Source organism: Orcinus orca, chromosome 1, assembly GCF_937001465.1.
Source record: "Orcinus orca chromosome 1, mOrcOrc1.1, whole genome shotgun sequence".
In the NCBI taxonomy this organism is placed as follows: domain Eukaryota; kingdom Metazoa; phylum Chordata; class Mammalia; order Artiodactyla; family Delphinidae; genus Orcinus; species Orcinus orca.
The window spans coordinates 178586414-178606249 of NC_064559.1; positions in this window are offsets into that span (position 1 = coordinate 178586414).

The following is a 19836-nucleotide window of genomic DNA, read 5'->3' on the forward strand; positions in this document are numbered from 1 at the left end:
AGTGAGGTGTTAAAGTTCCCCACTATTATTGTGTTACTGTCAATTTCCTCTTTTATAGCTTTAGCAGGAGCTCCTATGTTGGGTGCATAAATGTTTACAATTGTTATATCTTCTTCTTGGATTGATCCCTTGATCATTATGTAGTGTCCTTCCTTGTCTCTTGCAACATTCTTTATTTTAAAGTCTATTTTATCTGATATGAGTATTGCTACTCCAGCTTTCTTTTGATTTCCATTTGCATGGAATATCTTTTTCCATCCCCTCACTCTCAGTCTGTACGTGTCCCTAGGTCTGAAGTGGGTCTCTTGTAGACAGCATATATATGGGTCTTATTCTTGTATCCATTCAGCAAGTCTGTGTCTTTTGGTTGGAGCATTTAATCCATTCACATTTAAGGTAAGTATCGATATGTATGTTCCTATTACAATTTTCTTAATTGTTTTGGGTTTGTTTTTGTAGGTCCTTTTCTTCTCTTGTGTTTCCCACTTAGAGAAGTTCCTTTAGCATTTGTTGTAGAGCTTGTTTGGTGGTGCTGAATTCTCTTAGCTTTTGCTTGTCTGTAAAGCTTTTGATTTTTCCCTCGAATCTGAATGAGATCCTTGCTGGGTAGAGTAATCTTGGTTGTAGGTTCTTCCCTTTCATCACTTTAAGTATATCATGCCACTCCCTTTTGGCTTGTAGAATTTCTGCTGAGAAATCAGCTGTTAACTTTATGGGAGTTCCCTTGTATGTTATTTGTCATATTTTCCTTGTTGCTTTTAATAATTTTTTTTTGTCCTTAATTTTTGTCAGTTTGATTACTATGTGTCTCGGCATGTTTCTCCTTGGGTTTATCCTGTGTGGGACTCACTGCGCTTCCAGGAGTTGAGTGGCTATTTCCTTTCCCATGTTAGGGAAGTTTTCGACTATAATCTCTTCAAATATTTTCTTGGGTCTTTTCTCTCTCTCTTCTCCTTCTGGGACCCCTATAATGTGACTGTTGGTGTGTTTAATGTTGTCCCAGGGGTCTCTTAGGCTGTCTTCATATCTTTTCATTCTTTTTTCTTTATTCTGTTCCACGGCAGTGAATTCCAACATTCTGTCTTCCAGGTCACTTATCTGTTCTTCTGCCTCAGTTATTCTGCTATTGATTCCTTCTAGTGTATTTTTCATTTCATTTATTGTATTGTTCATCTCTGTTTGTTTGTTCTTTAATTCTTCTAGGTGTTTGTTCTTTAATTCTTCTAGTCTTTGTTAAACATTTCTTGCATCTTCTCAATCTTTGCTTCCATTCTTTTTCCAAGATCCTGGATCATCTTCACTATCATTATTCTGAATTCTTTTTCTGCAAGTTTTCCTATCTCCACTTCATTTAGTTGTTTTTCTGTGGTTTTATCTTTTCCCTTCATCTGGTACATAGCTCTCTTCCTTTTCATTTTGTCTATCTTTCTGTGAATGTCTAAACCTGCTCTTGCCCAGGCTCGGCAGCCCATCTCCAAGGCCCTGAAAATCTCAGTTCCTGCAACTGGGTTAAGATGGTCCTGGATTCCTGGTGCACTTCATCCTTTTCCCCTTGCACCTGGTGAAAGCAAACATAAATCTTCTTAGTGGAAGTTATTGCCATCTGAGACCTTGCATTATGCCTATAAACAATTTTTCTAATGCAACATTAGACATCAAAGTAAGCCAGGCATCAGAGTGAACTTGATAATATGACTGACATTCATTAGAAAAAAAAAGAACAGAAAATAAAAACACAGAAGCTCAGATAGTAAAATTATCAGATGCAGATTTAACATAGTTATTGAGTAACTATTAACATGTCAGGCACTTGTACTTGGCATTAAGGATAAAATAGTGAACAAACAAAACATAATTCCTGCCTTTATAATTTCGTGAGGGAGACAGACATTAATCAAATAAATCACCCTGTGGTAGATTGATTGCAAAAATGAGCCCAGTTCCAAATGTGAAATGGTACAGTTGTTGTGGAAAACAGTATGGAGCTTCCTAAAAAAATTCAAAATAGAAATACCACATGACCCAGCAATTCCACTTCTGGGTATATGGTCAAAAAAACTGAAAGCAGGGTCTCAAAGAGATATTTGTACACTCTTGTTCATAGCAGCATTATTCACAATAGCTACCCAAGTGTCCACTGACAGATGAATAGATAAGCAAAATATGCTATATACATATAAAGGAATATTTTCCAGCCTTAAAAATGAAGGAACTTCTGCAATATGGCACAACATGGATGAATCTTGAGGACATTAGGCTAAATAAAACAAGCCAGTCACACACACACACAAACCACTGTATGATTCCACTTATATGAGATATTTAGTCAAAATCTTAAAGAGAGAACATATAATGGTAATTGCCAGGGGCTGGGGGGAGGGGAGAAGGGGAAGCTATTGTTTAATAGGCATTGAGTTTTAGTTTTATAAGATGAAAGGATCCATGGGGGATAGATTTTGGTGGTGGCTACACAATAATATGACTTTATTTAAAACCACTGAACTATATATTTAAAAATGGTTAAATGGTAATTTTTATGTTATGGGCATTTTATCAAAACTAAAAAAATTAAAAAACAGGGCTCAGTTCCCACCCTTCTCTGTATCCAACCCTTTGTAATGTGACTTTGCAGCCATTCCAACAACTGATGAAGTCTACTTCTCACTTCTCAAATCTTAGTTAGCCTTGCATTTGCTTCAGCCAATAGACTGAGACAAAAGTGATGGTGTGTCAGTCCTGAGCCCAGATCTCCAGAGGCCCTGTGCCTATCTGCTCATTCTCTTGGAATGCTGACACTAAGAATAATTTTGGGCTATCCTTTTGGAGAAAGACTGTCCCAGCCAAGGCTCCAGACTTGACAGAGTCCAGCCAAGATCAGCAAACCTGCCTACCTGACCTGCAGCTGACCACATATGCATGAGTGAGTCCCACCACACATTAGTTGAAGTGCCCCAGGGAAAAAACATTTATTGTGGTGTACCACTTACATTTAGTGATGGTTGTTATGCAGCATTATTGTGGCAAGGGTGACTGATACACATATGAATAACTATGATCAGAGCCATTATTTTTCACCTCCTTTTGAACATTTTTGCATCTTTTGAAGGTGCAGTGAACTAGACGAGTATTTAATAGGAGAATCTGATCTAATCTGGAGAGTATAGGAAGGCTTCCCTAAGAAAGTGATGCTTGAAGTGAGATCTAGAGGATGAAGATTGTTAAGTGAGCAAAGAGGAAGACATAGTGCCAGTTGTCCATGATTCACACTTGAGCAGAGACAGCGAAGACACCTGAGGTGATGAAGGAAATCAGGAGGCAATGCAAAAGGGTGTAAGACTAGATTAAGGAAGTAGACAGGGACTAGACCATGGAGGTACATGTCTTTATTTCTTGTTCTATCAAATAGAGACAGTACCTTTTGATTCCCCTCTTTGTCAGTGTCTGTACTCTTCTCTTCACCTCCTTTCCTTAGTCTGTACCCCAAGTTCTGTCATTTATATACTTTCATGTTTATATTGCCAAAATCACTGATGTTTATGGTAAGTTCTATAATTATAATATTCACGCTTTAGCTCTAGGTTGATTCTAGAAGCTAAAGATCAACAAATTCTTTACATATCAAGACTTTATATTATTATGACAAAGACCTCATTCCCTGCAAAACCAAGTGATGTATTATGATTTTAATTTTCTCACCTGAATTTAAATTTTAAAAATTGCTTTTTTCCCCTGTTATTCTATCTTTTGAAACTATTAGTAATTATCAGACATACTACTGAGGAAAATGTTTCCCAGGAGAATTCCCTTCTGGGACCTCAGTCCCCCTACTCCAATCTAGAGTGGTTGTTCTGGTATTATTGTGGAACTTCTCTTCACTGTATTCATGGGTTACATTGCTATTTCTAGAAACAAATGTTTCTTCTTGTTTTACTCCTATCTTGCCGAAGCATATCTTCAAGAAACTTCCTTGGAAAGGGGTGCAGAAGGTAAATTTATTTTCATTCATATATGTGTGAAAATATTTTTATAATACCCATATATTTGATAAATAACTTGTCTGATTATAATAATGAATAATCTACATTGAAAATAATTATCTCTTAGAATTTTGAAGGCATTGCTCTGTTATATTCTACCGTCCAGATTTTCCGGTAGTGACAAACCCCTTCTAACCCGGTAGAAAGTTTAATGCTACTCTTTTTATTTTACTCAACATTCTTTATTATAGAATATAATGCACATGCAAAAAAAGTACAGAAAAATACAGAACTCAGTGATTTATCACAAATCAAACACTTGTGTAACTACTGGCTTTGTCAAGAAAATGAAACATCTCTAGTATCCCCAGCCACTGGCCACCCCCGCCAACCCCCTTGCCAGTTACTATTCCTTCCCTTCCCCCAAAGGTAACAATTATCCTGACTTTTATGGTAATTATGTCTTTGTTTTTCTTTATAACTTTACCACTTAAACTCGTATCCCTAAATCCTGTAGTTTAGTTTTGCCTAATTTGAAAACTTAAATGTACGAAAGAAAAGAATGTGTTCTTTGAGCCATAGTTTCTTTCACTTGACATTATGTTCGTGTGATTATCTATCGTGTATGTAGCTGTAATTTTTTCATTTTTCAATACTGTGTAATACTGCATTGTTTGAATATACAACAAATGCATTTATCCATTCTATTTTTGGTGGACATTTAGGTAGTTTCCAGTTTGGGGTCATTACAGGTAAAGCAGCCAAAAACACTGGTGCACCCATACATATTTTCTGTTGGGTATATCTAGGCAGAGTAAAATTATTGGGTCATAGGGCATGTAGTCTCATTGTAATTTTAATTTGCATTTTCCTAATTATCAATGATGTTCAACACTGTTTCACATGCTATTGCTCATTTTTTTCCCCTTTTGTGATGTACCTGTTCAATTTTGGGGGGCCCGTCTTTCTTTTTTTTAATAAATTTATTTATTTATTTATTTTAATTTTGGCTGCGTTGGGTCTTCGTTGCTGCATGCGGGCTTTCTCTAGTTGCGGCGAGCGGGGGCTACTCTTCGTTGCAGTGTGCAGGCTTCTCATTGTGGTGGCTTCTCTTGTTGCAGAGCATGGACTCTAGGCACGCAGGCTTCAGCAGTTGTGGCACGTGGGCTCTGGAGGGCACGGGCTCAGTAGTTGTGGCTCATGGGCTTAGTTGCTTCGCAGCATGTGAGATCTTCCCGGATCAGGGCTTGAACACATGTCCCCTGCCTTGGCAGGCAGATTCTTAACCACTGCGCCACCAGGGAAGTCCCAGGGCCCATTTTTCAATTCTAGTTTTTTCTTATTAATTTGTAGATGTTCTGGATGCAAGCCATTTTGTCACCTATATTGTTGCAAATAATCTCTTCCTTCTTATGGTTTGAATTTTTCACTTTCTTAATGGTGTCTTATGAGGATGTAGGGGAGCAAAACTTGCTACCCCAAAATGTCTCTTTGGCATGCAAATTATTTTGAGCTAAAAACAATCAAGACCCAAAAGACTCGGGAAGAAACTTGGACCTTCCCCCAACTGCCTAGAAGAATTTAGATAGTGGGCCTGTCCCTGGAATAGAGTTATCCCCAGAGATATCTGCAAGGAATATGGGCTAGGGGTGGTGGGGGAAATTTTTAGAGATCAGAGTCCACTCTGTGTCCCATTGTCTCTGCATGGCCCAGCAAACATTTATTTACCAAACATTTACTTTTCCATCTTCCTGTGAATTGCTTTCCTCCCTTTTGACGTCCTAAACCACTACCTCCAACATCCTCTTTTGTCTTTAGCTGAAGATGGCATTTAAGGTGAGGGCCTTGGTCATTTTGGCAAGTTACTCAGCTTTTCTGGCTCTCTCCCATGAATACATGTTACTAAACTTTTGTTTGATTTTCTCCTATTGATCTGTCTCTTGTCAATTTACTACTTAGATCAAGCAGAAGAACCTAAAAAGGTAGAGGAAAATTTCTTCCTCTCCAACAAGGAAGAGGTGCTCTTAAATAAATGTAGTCAAATTATAAATCTTTTCTTTATAGTTTGTCCTTTTTATGTCCTATTTCTTAAGCTTTTCTCCACCCTGATATTGTGAAGACCTCCTGTATTATCTTTTAAAAGTGCTACTGTTGTCTTTTGCATTTAGATCCATAATCCATTTGTAATTCACGCTGTGTATACAATATGAGGTAGGGATCAAGTATGACCTTTTTTTATATGAATATCCAGTTAACTGAGTACCATTTATTTAAAAAAAACTTATTCTTTCTCCCATTCTCTTCAGTATCATTTTCTCTGTAATTGTCATCAATCACTTGTGTGTATGTGCATTTTTGTGTGCGTGTGTATTTCTGGGCTCTCTCATCTTTTCCATTGGTTTATCTAATCTTGTACTAATACCACACTCTCTTCGTTACTAGAGGGTCATAATAAACCCTGAAATCTCATAGAATAAATTTTCACACCTTGTTCTTCTTTACAAGTGACATAGATACTTTTGGCTCTTGACATTTCCAAATGATTTTTAGAATTAACTTGCCACAAAACTAACCCACAGGTATCTTTATTGGAATTGTATTGAATCTAAAGATCAGTGTGGTGATAATTGATGTCTTTAAAGTATCTAGTCTTCAATCCATGCACATAGTATGTCACTTCCATTAATTATCTATTTCTCTATAACAAACCACCCTAAAACTTAGTGGCTTAAAATAGTAATAATTTATTATTGTTCCTGATTCTGTGGGTTGGCTGGGCTGGGAGGTCCAGGACGGCCTCACTCATGCATCTGACAGTTGGTGCAGGCGTCAGTTGGGGTGCCTTGGTTCTCCCCCACGGGCCTCTTACCCTCTAGTATGCCAGCAGTTTTTTTTTTTTTTAACATGGCAGCCTCAGGATGGTGCTCCAAGAGGCCTACACTCTGAAACTCTCACAATATCATTTCCATTACATTCTGTGGGGCAAAGAAAGTCACAGGGCCACTCACATTCAAAGAGTGGGAAAAATAGAGTCTACCTCTTAATGGAAAGAGCTGTAAAGAATTTGTGGAGTATTTACTATCCCAATTCATTCTTGTATTTAAGTCTTTAAGTTTTCTCATTTATAGTTTTCAGTATAGAGGTCTTGCATCTGTTTGTTGGATTTATTTCTATTAATCAGATTTTTTGGATGCTATTGTGTTATCTTTTTTCTTTTTCAAAGAACTTTATTTTAGTGAAATATAAATAGAGTGAAATGCATCCATTTTAATTGTACCATTTGATGAGTTTTAAAAAATGTGTGACTACCACCACAATTAGAATGAAGAACATTTTCACCATCCACAAATATTCCTCATGTCCTTTGCAGTCAAACCTGGCCTCAGGCAGTAACTAACCTGCTTTTCATTCCTATAGGTTAATTTTGCCTTTTGGAATTTCTTAGAAATGGAATAATGCAGCATATACTCTTGTGCTTGGATTCTTTTACTCAGTACAATGATTTTGAGATTCACTCATGTTGTTGCCTGTATCAGTAGCTCATTACCTTTTATTCCTGAGTAGTGTTATATTGTACGGATATGCCTCAGTTGTTTATACATTCTCCAAATGATGGACATTTGAGTTGGGTTTCTAGTTTCCGGCTGTTATGAATAAAGCTGCTATAATATTTGGTTACATATGTTATATATTTACATTTATCTAGGGTAAATAATGAGTAGAATAACTGGTTTGTAAGGTAAGTATATTATCTAATTTTATAGTAAAGTAACAGACTGTTTTCCAAAGCAGTTGTATCATTTTTCAGTCCCACCAGCCACGTATGAGAGCTCCACTTGCTCCATATCTTTGCCAACACTTGGTATTGTCAATTTCTTCATTTTTTTTTCTTGAGTTTCAGATTATTCATCTAGAATCACTTTCTTTTTGCTTTAACTACAACCTGTAGGGACTTCCATGGCAGTCCTGTAGTTAAGACTCTGCGTTTCCACTGCAGGGGGCATGGGTTCGATCAAATTAGGATCCCGCATGCCACGTGGTGTGGCCTAAATAAGTAAATTTCTTTAAAAAAACTTTATAAAAAAATAAGTACAACCTGTAGGATTTCCCTTAGTGTGGATTCTCTGTTTTTGTTTATTTGAAAAATGTTTTTATTTTGCCCTAATTTTTGAAAGACATTATCATTGTCTCTGTAATTCTAGTTTGGCATTTCTTTGTTTCAGGCCATTAAGATATGATTTTACTGCTTTTTGGTTTCCACTGTTTCTGTTTAGAAGTCAGCTCTCGGTCTAGATGAGGTTGTTTTTTTTTTTTAAGTAGTAAGTCTTTACAAGTGACATAGATACTTTTGGTTACTTTTTTTTCTCTGGTTACTTTTAAGGTTTAGTTTTCTTCGTCTTTGGCAGCTTCATTATGATGTGTCTTGCTGTGTATTTATTTTTATTTGTGCCGTGTGGCTTTTGTTTGGCTTTGTGAATACGTGGTTTGGTATTGTTTATCAGTTCTGGACAATTATTATTATTACTGTTCCATTGTCTGTGGTGTCTGCTGATTTTACTCATGATACTCAAGGGTGTTTTAACCTATTTAAGCAAGAAAGAACAAACACAAACAAGCCAATGAGGCAAGAATCCTGGAAAAAATCAGAATGGTCCCAAGAACAAGAAAGCCTGTTGGAAACCATGGGCCAATTGAGAGAACCATGTTAATAGGGGTCGGCAGTTGTTCTGCATCAGTGGTCACCTGCAGTAGGAGCAAAGTGAGTTCTGAGATGATGAATTATCCAGTCTGTCGAAGAGGAGAATGCACAGATTCTCCCATTTAGAAATTCTCTCTAATTAGAGTGAGATCCTTACAAGGCTCTCCTAATTTCCATGATACTAACAGAATAGGTCAATAGATCACAATAATAATCTTTGAGTCAGGTCATTCTGAGTGGTGAAACTTAAAGAGGGCAACATATCTGGGAAAGAGATGAAATGTCAAAAACCTGAATCTTATGTGAAATAAATCCCAGTGATGTAATGAGTGAAATTTTATTCTAAAAGAAGCTCAGGCCAATGATTGGGGTTTGAATCTTCTTGGACTGTGCAACCAGGTCCTGTGTCTCAACCAGGAGCTAATAGGTTGATATCCTGAACATTGCATATTTAGCTTCTCCGAGGCAGAATCTTTTTTTTTTTTTTTTTTGCGGTACGCGGGCCTCTTACTGTTGTGGCGTCTCCCGTTGCGGAGCACAGGCTCCGGACGCGCAGGCTCAGCAGCCATGGCTCACGGACCTAGCCGCTCCGCGGCATGTGGGATCTTCCCGGACCGGGGCATGAACCCGCGTCCCCTGCATCGGCAGGCGGACTCTCAACCACTGCGCCACCAGGGAAGCCCCAGAATCTGTTTCTTCTTTAGAGTCAGATAAGATGACTATAACTCAAAGAAGGTATAGAACAGCTTTATCCAAAAGAACCATATGCAATAGTGCAATAATATTCTATGTCTATGCTGTCCATACAGTAGCCACCAGCTACATGTAGCTATTGAGAATTTGAAATGTGGTGAGCAGGAACTAAATTTTAAATTAATTTAAACTTAAATAGTCATATAGGCTACTGGCTACTATATGGGACAAAGCAGGTATAGCTATCATATCTGGTAAAATTACTACAATATTAGGAGGTAACCCCAGAAAAAGGGAAAATTATTTAAATTTAAATTTGTGGTATTAGTATTTTTAAATGGTATTTAATATAACAGTAATAATCAGATCTTAAACACTGTGATATTTTGGGGGTGCTTAAGTTATCTAAGAAAATCTGGTGAGAGAGCTATGATCCTAAACACACAAAAGAATAATTAAATAAGTTAGTAATCAGTTTTTTCATGTTTGTGGAAACCTAAGTTGTTAAATCCATCAGCTGTGATTTGTATTTTGTATAAATCATGTGTGACTGAGTCATGCTAATGGTTTTAATGTTTTAAAATATGCTAAGTGCTTGGTAGGATTATAAAATCAATAACCTGGATATTAAACAAAGTTCAGGGAGTAGTGAATGTTCCTCTCAAAAGCTCCCTGGGCAAGTCTCTTTCTTTGAATTTACCTACACTCACTCTCTACATTTTATATTTCTCTATATAAATGTGCCTTGCTTTAAGAAAATTCAATATGGTGTTATGTGCAATTACCACGCTGAACACTTTTATTTATCGATTGTAAATTTCTTCAGGAAGGTCCAAGGTTTCTAAACAGACAGTATCCTTTTATTCTTTCCACTTAGCCTTCATAATCATGCCCAGCTCTGTCCACATGGTGCTAATCCTACCAGTAAGTTCTGCTGAGTATCAACACTGTAGCTTCTCATATGACTTCCAACTAACAGCTTAGGAGAGGTTGGGAGTGGGGACTCCAGAGCCAGACAGATGTAGGGTTGAATTCCTTTAGCAGGATTTGTCACTGTTCATCTCTCCCTTCTGAGGCACTTGCCTTCCAGGACACCACAGTCTCCTTACATCCTACTAGCCTCCCATTCTCAGTATCCCTCACTGGTACCTCTGCATCTCCCAACCTCTAAATGCTGCAGTGTCCAGGGCTCAGAGCTTGGAACTTTTCTCCTTTCTTCACTCACTTGTTTGGTGGTCTCATCAGTGGAATTTAAAATGCCATCTACACACTCCCAGCTCCCAAGACTTATCCCTCACTCAGACCTCTTCCCTGGACTCCAATATAGTAGGTCCAACTTCCTATAAGATGTTTCCATTTGGATGTCCATTAAACATCTCAAATGTGAAATGTCCCAAATGAACTCTTGGTCTTCCCCCTAAAACCTGCTCTTTCTTATCTTAGTAAATGCTTACTCCATCCTTTTGATTGTTCAGGCCAAAATCTTTGGAGTCACCCTTGTCCCTTCACTTTCGCTTATACGCCACATCCAGTTCTTCAGTAAATCCTGTTGTCTGTACCTTCAAAATACACCCAGATGTGACCGCTTCTCACCACCGCCCCAGCTCCCACTCTGACCTCACCTCCACTGTTTCCCGGGGGTATTCTTGTACGGGCCTCTTGCCTGGTCTCCCTGTTTCCACTCTTGCTCTCTAGCACAGAAGCCAGGGTGACCTAGTTAAAACCTCACTCAGATCTCATTGTTCCTTTGTTCAAAACCCTCCAGGGCTCCTCTGTCTTGCAGAGTGAGAGCCGATGTCCTTGCAGTGACCTGTGTAGCCCTATGCAGGCTGGTCTCAGTTATGCCCCAACTGCATCTACTGCTTGTCCTGTCCCCACTCTGTGTGGTTTTTTTGTTTGTTTGTTTGTTTGTTTGTTTGCGGTACGCGGGCCTCTCACTGTTGTGGCCTCTCCCGTTGCGGAGCACAGGCTCCAGATGCACAGGCTCAGCGACCATGGCTTACGGGCCCAGCCGCTCCGCGGCATGTGGGATTTTCCCAGACCGGGGCACGAACCCGTGTCCCCTGCATCGGCAGGCAGACTCTCAACCACTGCGTCACCAGGGAAGCCCTTTTTTCTTTTTTTTTTGTAAGAGAATCATATGGTAGCTTGTGGCTTTATTCTTGCTACTCAACAGAAAGCTGATGTAATGGCCATGATGGTCAACATCGTATGGGGAGGACCAAGTCCACGCTTTGTCATGAATCAGCTGCTATGACATGAGTCTTTTTGATTAAGTCATTTGAATCCACAGTGACAACATAGGTCCTTGGATATATTTCTACGTAGAGGTCCTCAGAGATGTTCTCAGAAGGCTAGGATGCCTCTAGAGCACACTCTCATGCTTGATAGATGCCTCCAACATCAAGGGATACATCTTTTCTCTGACCATTCCCTATGTCTGAGCACAAGTGCTGCTCCAACGACCCTCTGGGATAGTGGCAGATGTGGGTTGCCTTTCCTTCCTTTGGTGCTGATGAATATCTCTCTCTGGGAGAAGGCACTGGATGCCAGCTGCCATCTATCTTTCCCGGCAGGGCAGCTCCTCGAAAGGACCTCTGTGCTGCCTCTGGCGTCCCTGCCGTGTTTTGACCTGGTAGATGATACTCCATCTTGGAACTTGCCTCTCCAACTCATCTCTCCAGCTCTCGTCTTTGTGTCTCTGCTCCATCTGCATTGGCTTGCCTCTTGACTATTTCTTCAAGGAGCCGGGCTCACTCCCACTTTAGGGCCTTTGCACTTGCTATTCCCATATGACTTGCCCATGTAGAGCAAGGTTTATAGGATTTTGGTCTCAATGAGGCCTTACCTGACTCTGGTATTTAAAATCAGAACTCTCATCTCCTGATGCTTTGTTTTCCTTTACAGCATTATTTGTTTATTATCCATGTCTCTCAGCTCTCATCCCTGCTAGAAGAAAAGGTTCATGAAGGTTGAGATATTTAAAATCTCTGTATGTTTTAAAAATAATGATCTCTAACACCAAGACACACAGTAGGTACTCAAAATTAAAGTACTCATTGATTAAATAAATGAATGAATGAAGTTAACTAGGCTTGATTAGCTTCGGTGAAATGTAAGAATTCTTTGAAACATAATTATTTTCAATTAGTTGGTTAAAATTCAGAGTTTCAAAATCTGTGTTTAGTGTTCGATATAATTAATGTTCCTTTTTGACAAGACCTCTCACATGATAGAAAAGGATCACATTTTTGTGAGATAAAAATGGCTATAAAGAAACAGTCTTTTAGGTTGGTGAAATAAGAGTTCTCAAATCCTGTATTAGACTGCAAATTGTTTTAAGGGAAGGATGGCGAAATTAATATCTCATTTGAATTCCTGAAGCTGGACACAAAGTAGCATAAAGAATTTTTGTAGCTTGAGCGCACGGTGATAAGTTAAAGCTTTAGGGGATGGTTTGCCTGAGGTCATGCTTTCAGGCAAGACCACTCAGAGGTATGGAATCATTGAACTTCAGAGGGAGAGAAACTCTAAGGATACCAGGGATGAGGGAACTAAGTTTGCATAAACGCCTACCCTGCTCCAAGATGGGGCAAGGCTGCTGTGTTGGTCTTCATGACCACCCTTGAGGGGTTGGGGTGGTCCCATTTCACATATGGGAAAACTGAGGTTCAAACAGGGTCACTTGCCCCAAGTCACTCCTCTAGTAAATGGAAGAATCGGGATTTGAATGAAGGTCTGAGCTTTTCCCAGCAAACTTATACTTGCCTCCAGTCTTTTACAGATAAGGAGACTGAGGGCCAGAGATATGGAAAGCCTTGTCCAGGGTCAGAGGAAAGAGTAAACCCAGGTGTGGTCACCCTCCTTGGGAGCCTCTTGACCATTTGTCAGAGCTTCCCTTTCATCCAACTTGCCTTAATTTTTTTACTGTTTGCATGTCTTCAAATGCAATAACACATTATGATTCAAATATTCCAGAAATGCCCCCCACAAAAAGAGAAAGTTCCCCCCAATTTCCCCTCTAAAGAGAGTCACCACCATTGGCTTGAAATAATCCTCCATATTTTTTTGCTCTAGACACACACACACGTGTGCACACATCCACACACACAAGTCACGCTACATGTACAATTTTGTAACCTGCTATTTACACCTCACACTCTCTTTTGGGGATCTTTTCATGCCAATAAATGGTACAACCTCATTCTAACTCTTGCACAATATTCCATATACAGAGGTACCGTGTACCATACTTTATTTATGTAATTCCCTACTGCTGGACATTTAGGTTCTTTCTTTGGGATACATGTCTATAAACTTCAAAAATATGGAAAATTTACTTTTATAAATTTTTACAATTTAAATTTTTGCCACCATGTAGACAAAGCCCATTTCCTCACACTGTCCCCAATAATGTGTATTAATGTGGGAAGAGAATTATGACTCCGGAATCAGCCTGGGACTCATGATACTCAGCAGGGATGCTGGCAATGCTGGGCAGAGCACTTGAGGGAGAGCCTGAGGGCAGGGATGTGCCGGCCACCTGGCTTTTCATCCAGCCCCCGCAGAAAGCACTCCTCCTCCAGCTTCTTTTCACACTGAAACTCCTGGCTCTCCCGTGGTTAAAACCCTCCAGGGGGCTGCTGCTTTATCAAAAGACATGTGCCTTAGTGGGTTCTACAAGGCCCTCTGGGGTGGCCTCCATCTCTCCATCCCTCCACCTGCACACTCTCCAGCCACACCGTCCACCTTCGTGTTTCTCAACTGAGTGCACGGGGGCTGGTTTTACCACTTCCCTCTCCCATCCCAGTGCAGCTAAGGGTTCTGCCTTCTACACCTGCCCCAGCCCCTCTGGGAGCCAGGAACACCACCCTGTGTTTGGGAGTTGATGTGTGTCCTGGACTGCTGAGCATGGGGCAGCTCCAATGACACTCAACACAACTACGGGGTCTGGGAGGTGTCACTTTTCTGGTTCATCGTGAGTGAGCTACAGGAACTGTCAAGGAAAGGTCCTCTTCAGAGAGCAGCGATGGCACTGCTTATGTGGCCCCTCAGCTGGGGAGACCCCTGGAGCTCCCTGGATGATGGTCTATGAGCTCTGCCTTGGCTTCCACACAGCCTCCTGGTGCTGGAGAGAGGTGTGCTCTTATCGCCTTCTGTCCTCGCTGTTCCCCTTGCCCAGGACCCACCAGTTTTCTTCCTGGAGGATCATTCTTCATCCAACATCCCCATCCAGTGCCCAGGGAAGGGTGTGGTTGATCTCTTCTATCCTCTGTCCATTTGGCAGGTAAGGCTTAAATTTGGCATCATTTCCCTTTGGAGTCTCAAGAGATGTTCCTGTTCTCTGCCAATAAAACCTAGTTCTTGCAAGTTCAAAACTATCGTTTCTGACATGGGGTTCAACACAGAAGCCTATTTTAAGAAATTGAAAAATAGAACATTAAATATTTATCTTTGCATTCCTGATACGAAAATCCCAATTATCTTTGCAGCAACCCAGGATGCTTCTGACTGATTTTTGAAACCTTTACAGGTAAGGAGACGTGGCAAAGAAAAGAACAAAGGCAATCACGTCGTGATGTTATCATGTGATAGGCAACTTCCCTCTCACCACAGGACCTTTGCTCATGCTCTTACCTTTGGCCTGACCAGGTCTCTCCCCACTCTGCATGATGATGCTTCAACTCAGTGATCACTCCCTCAGGTGAGCTGACCCCATCCATCCTCCAGCTCCATGACCTCTTGACACCATATACTGGCCCTCCTTAACATTTATCACAGTCAAAATTTTACATTTTTTCATACTTTTATGATTGGATGTCTATCTTACTACTAGACTGTGAGCTCCAAGAGGATGAGGACCAAGTTTCCTTTTCCTTCCTATTAATCTCCTGTATCTGGCACAATGTCTGGCTTATAGTAGGCACGTGATAAAAAAAAGAAAGAATAAGTAAATAATAAGGTGGCATAAATCTCATTATGGTGTGTGGTGTGTACTGGGGCTGCTTCATACTTACTCGTGGACCCAGTTATCCACATCTTTCCCCATTTCTGCGTTCAGTGATGTCACAGTAGCTTGAAATCAGCCATGGTGGCAGCATTTACACCACAGAAATCAGCAACAGCTACAAGCCGGACCTCCTTTGCTCCCCTCCCCACCCCCACCCTGGCGTCTGTTGTTAAGACATTGACCAGCTCACCGCTGGGTGATCTGATTTCTGAGAGTCTCTCCCTAACATCTATATATTTACTTCCACACGTTTGATGTGATGTTATGTAAACTTAATATATCTATGGTCAGTTCTTTGCCAGATTTTCTTCTAATTAGCATGCATTCTTTATTTTATGCAGGCATGTAAGGTAAAATCAATAAGAACTGAAGCGTGTGATATTCAAACTGCCATAATAGGACCTAAAGACTTTGCTGCGGATCATTTCACCAAAGCGTGTTAGAATTTCAGGGAGCACAAAGGCAGAAGGAGACTTTAGTTTCCTTTACTAAGAAACTGTGGAGGCAACAGAGAAAATGTACTTATTTGGTGACATGAGAGAGGCTGTGAACGGGCATGCAGATGTCAACTCCCTGCTTCATTCCACCACTTAAGGGCTGTGCAGCTCTGGAAAATCACCTAGACTCTCTGGTTCTTTTCCTCAAGTGACACATAGATGGGTGGAATTTAATGGTTCAGTGATAGGCTTTACTGAACAAGGTGGGAGGAGGCTGACCAGGCAGCCTCCAGGTAGTGGAAAAAAGCTGATGGATTTGGGCAATCAGACCTCATATCGATGAAGCTATTTGTTCACTTCTGTTTTCGACTGTCAGTCACTAGGGAGTGTATTTTGTACTTTGAGAGCAGGGGTCCATCTTAAGAGTGTTTACTTTTTACATTTACTGGTATTTCAGTGCATTCAAAGTCTAAGTTAAAGTGTAGTTATGTTTGCTCCTTCTGGGGCATGGAGGTGGGGTGAGGGAGGTTCCAAGCGAAAACTTAACCACAGTTAAATCTTGAAGAGAGGTGCTCATTCTACAAAGATCATACCTGCCACACATGGTCTCTGCCACATCATGGATTTCTTCCTGAATCTGCCTTTATGTTAGATTGTGTGGGGAATGTAGTGACCCCAGTTAAAGCTGTTATTAGCCCAAAGCAACACAATGTATTGTCCAACTCTGTCTTTTGGGGGTGAAGATGCTGGCAAAGTATTTACCTTGATAAATTTAGGGGACAAGTTTCTAAGTTGCTTAGGGAAGAGAGATGTAAGAGGCATCACTGATATTTTTAATCATCCATCATTCTAAATACACATGAACTTTAAAAGACTTTATGTCTTATAGCGAAGCACCTGTGGATGATGGCTGATAGCTCCTGGAGGCCCTGGGAGGTTTAGAGACATTTTAGAAAAGAATACAAATGACATACAAAGGCCTTTCTTATGACCTTCATAAGGCTTTAGTCGAAAGTAAGGGTCCCTGAACCCTCCTACGCTGCTGGTGGGAATAGAAACTGGTGCAGCCACTCTGGAAAACAGTACGGAGGTTCCTCAAAAAACTAAAAATAGAATAGAGCTACCATGTGATCCAGCAATCTCTCTCTTGGGCATATATCCAGAGAAAACTCTAATTCAAAAAGATGCGTGCACCCTTATGTTCATAGCAGCACTGTTTACAGTAGCTGAGATATGGAAGCAACCTAAATGTCCATCGACAGATGAAAGGATAAAGAAGATGTGGTATATATATACAATGGAATATTACTTAGCCATAAAAAAGATTGATATAATATCATTTGCAGCAACATGTATGGCATGGACGTAGAGATTATCATACTAAGTGAAGTAAATCAGATGGAGAAAGAAATACCATATGATAGAACTTATGTGGAATCTAAAAAAATGATACAAATGAACATATTTACAAAACAGAAACCTCACAGACATGGAAAACAAACTTATGGTTATCAAAGGGGAGTGGGGGGAGAGATAAATTAGGAGTTTGGGATTAACAGATAAAACTACTATATATAAAATAAACAACAGTGTCCTAATGTATAGCACAGGGAACTATAGTCACTATCTTGTAATAACCTATGATAGAGAAAAATCTGAAGAAGAATACATACACACACACACATACATATACATATCTGAATCACTTTGCTGTACACCAGAAACTAACACAACATTGTAAATCAACTATGCTTTGATAAAAAAGTAAGGGTCCCTGGGGTAAGGCATAGGGAGGTGAAATTTCATAATTACAGGGGCTGTGGAAGTCACATGGTCTGATCATTCATAAGTGTGAGGTGAGCTCCTTGATGGTCTCCTAGAAAATGATCATCCAGTTCCTCCTTAAAACTTCCAGCAAACTCACCACATTACAAGGGCAGCCCACAGATTATCTGAAAATATGGGAGTGAGGTGAAATCAACCTCCCAACAATTTGCACCAGCTTTGTAACTGCTCTCACTTAGCGCTAATTTTCCTAGGCTTTAGTAGAACACTTTTTTTTTTTCCCAACTCACCCTGAACGCTTATTCCAGTTTAAACCCTTCCTGGCATTTACCATCATGCGCTGTGACTTTTAGAATTATTTGGGCTTCAGAAGATTCCAGATAAAAAACAAGGTCCTACTTGTGCTGTGTGTATAGCCCAGGGAACTATATTCAATATCCTATGATAAACCATAATGGAAAAGAATATTAAAAAAAAGAATGTATGTATGTATAACTGAATCACTTTGCTGTACAGAAATTAACACAACATTGCAAATCAACTACACTTCAATAAAATTAAAAAAAAAAGAAAAAGATTCCAAGGTACTTTTCCCAGATTCCATAGATTCTTCTGTCACAGCTGGTTTGTCTGTCTGGCAGCTGAGAATTGAGTGCAGTTTAGAAGAATCATCTCAGGGATGACTTAGCACATCAACATATGTAGCTCTTATTGTTGTCCATGTCCCCGGCACTCCAGACTGCTTTGTTTAGGAGCCATATGCATGTCCACAAGGCAGTTAAGAGTTTTATTATATTGATGCTCACTGTCTATTGAATCTCTAACGTAAAAAATTATGTAACTCTGAGAAATCACACAAATTCTATGAGAATTTTTAAACTGCATAAAGCACAGTGATTGCTGTGCCACACATTTTAGATACAGTTTTCTATTTCTCCTTTGGTCCTGATGCAGCGTTGCATAGTATCTGGGCAATAGGTCATCTCTAGGAGTAAAGCAAGTGTGTAAAGGTAGGTTCCCCTTACTGTGAGTGACCAGAAAACTGGCAGAACACTTGTAATCAATCATTAAATATCCAGTGGGATAAAGTCCTGTTCACAAGGAACTCAAACCCAGTTGGGAAAAGAGGCTGACAGAACTTCTGGGGAAAAAGTCAATGTAAGTGCATTTTTAAAAGTCTTCCCAATTCCTACTTCTTTTAGTCAAGTTTGGGGGCTGTAATAAAGAGACCTCAAAATACAGTGGCTTAAAGAAGGAAGATTTTTTTCCTTTTTCATGTAAAAATATAGGTGGATGGTCCAGAGCCAGTATACAGTGATTCTGGAGTGTCGGGGATGTGAGGTATCAGGTATCTTGTTTCTCTGCATCCTCAACATTCAGATTCCATCTTATGGTCCAAGATGGCTGCTCCATTTTCTGCCATTGCATCCATAGTCAGCTGGCACAGTATCCCGCGTCCAGCAATCTAGCAAAAGCGGAAGGGGAGGGAATGCCCCTTTCCTTTAAGAACGTAATTTGGAAATCATACACTTCTCTTATGCCTACGTCTGGCCACATGTATGGCCAGATCTCAGCCACACACCCAGCTTCAAGAGACTCCAAGGAATATCCCTTCAGTTGGATGAACAAATGCCCAGCTAGAAATTGTACTGGGATGGAAGATTGGATTCAGGGGATTGGATTCAGGAGAAGAACTGGCAGTCTCTGTCCCTGCACTGGATTTCACAACAACAAAAATTAGACAAAAACCACCAATTAGAGTAGCGAAAATTAAAGTGATTTCATCCAATATTGGTGAGTATGTGGGGCAATGGGCCCCTCGTATAGTGCTGGCAGAAGTATAAAGTGGCCCAAGCATTTTAGAGGGCAATTGGCAGCATCCAGCATTCCTTTTTTTTTTTGCGGTACACGGGCCTCTTACTGTTGTGGCCTCTCCCGTCGCAGAGCACAGGCTCCGGATGCGCAGGCTAAGCGGCCATGGCTCACGGGCCTAGCCGCTCCGCGGCATGTGGGATCTTCCCGGACCGGGGCACGAACCCGTGTCCCCTGCATCGGCCGGCGGACTCTCAACCACTGCGCCACCAGGGAAGCCCCCAGCATTCCTAAAGACATGCATCCTGTATGGCCCAGCAATCACACTGCTAGAAACTCATCCCACAGAAGCATTGTACGACATACTTTGATAATTACCTATGAGGATCTTCACAGAAACATTGTCAGTGATGGCCAGTGAGC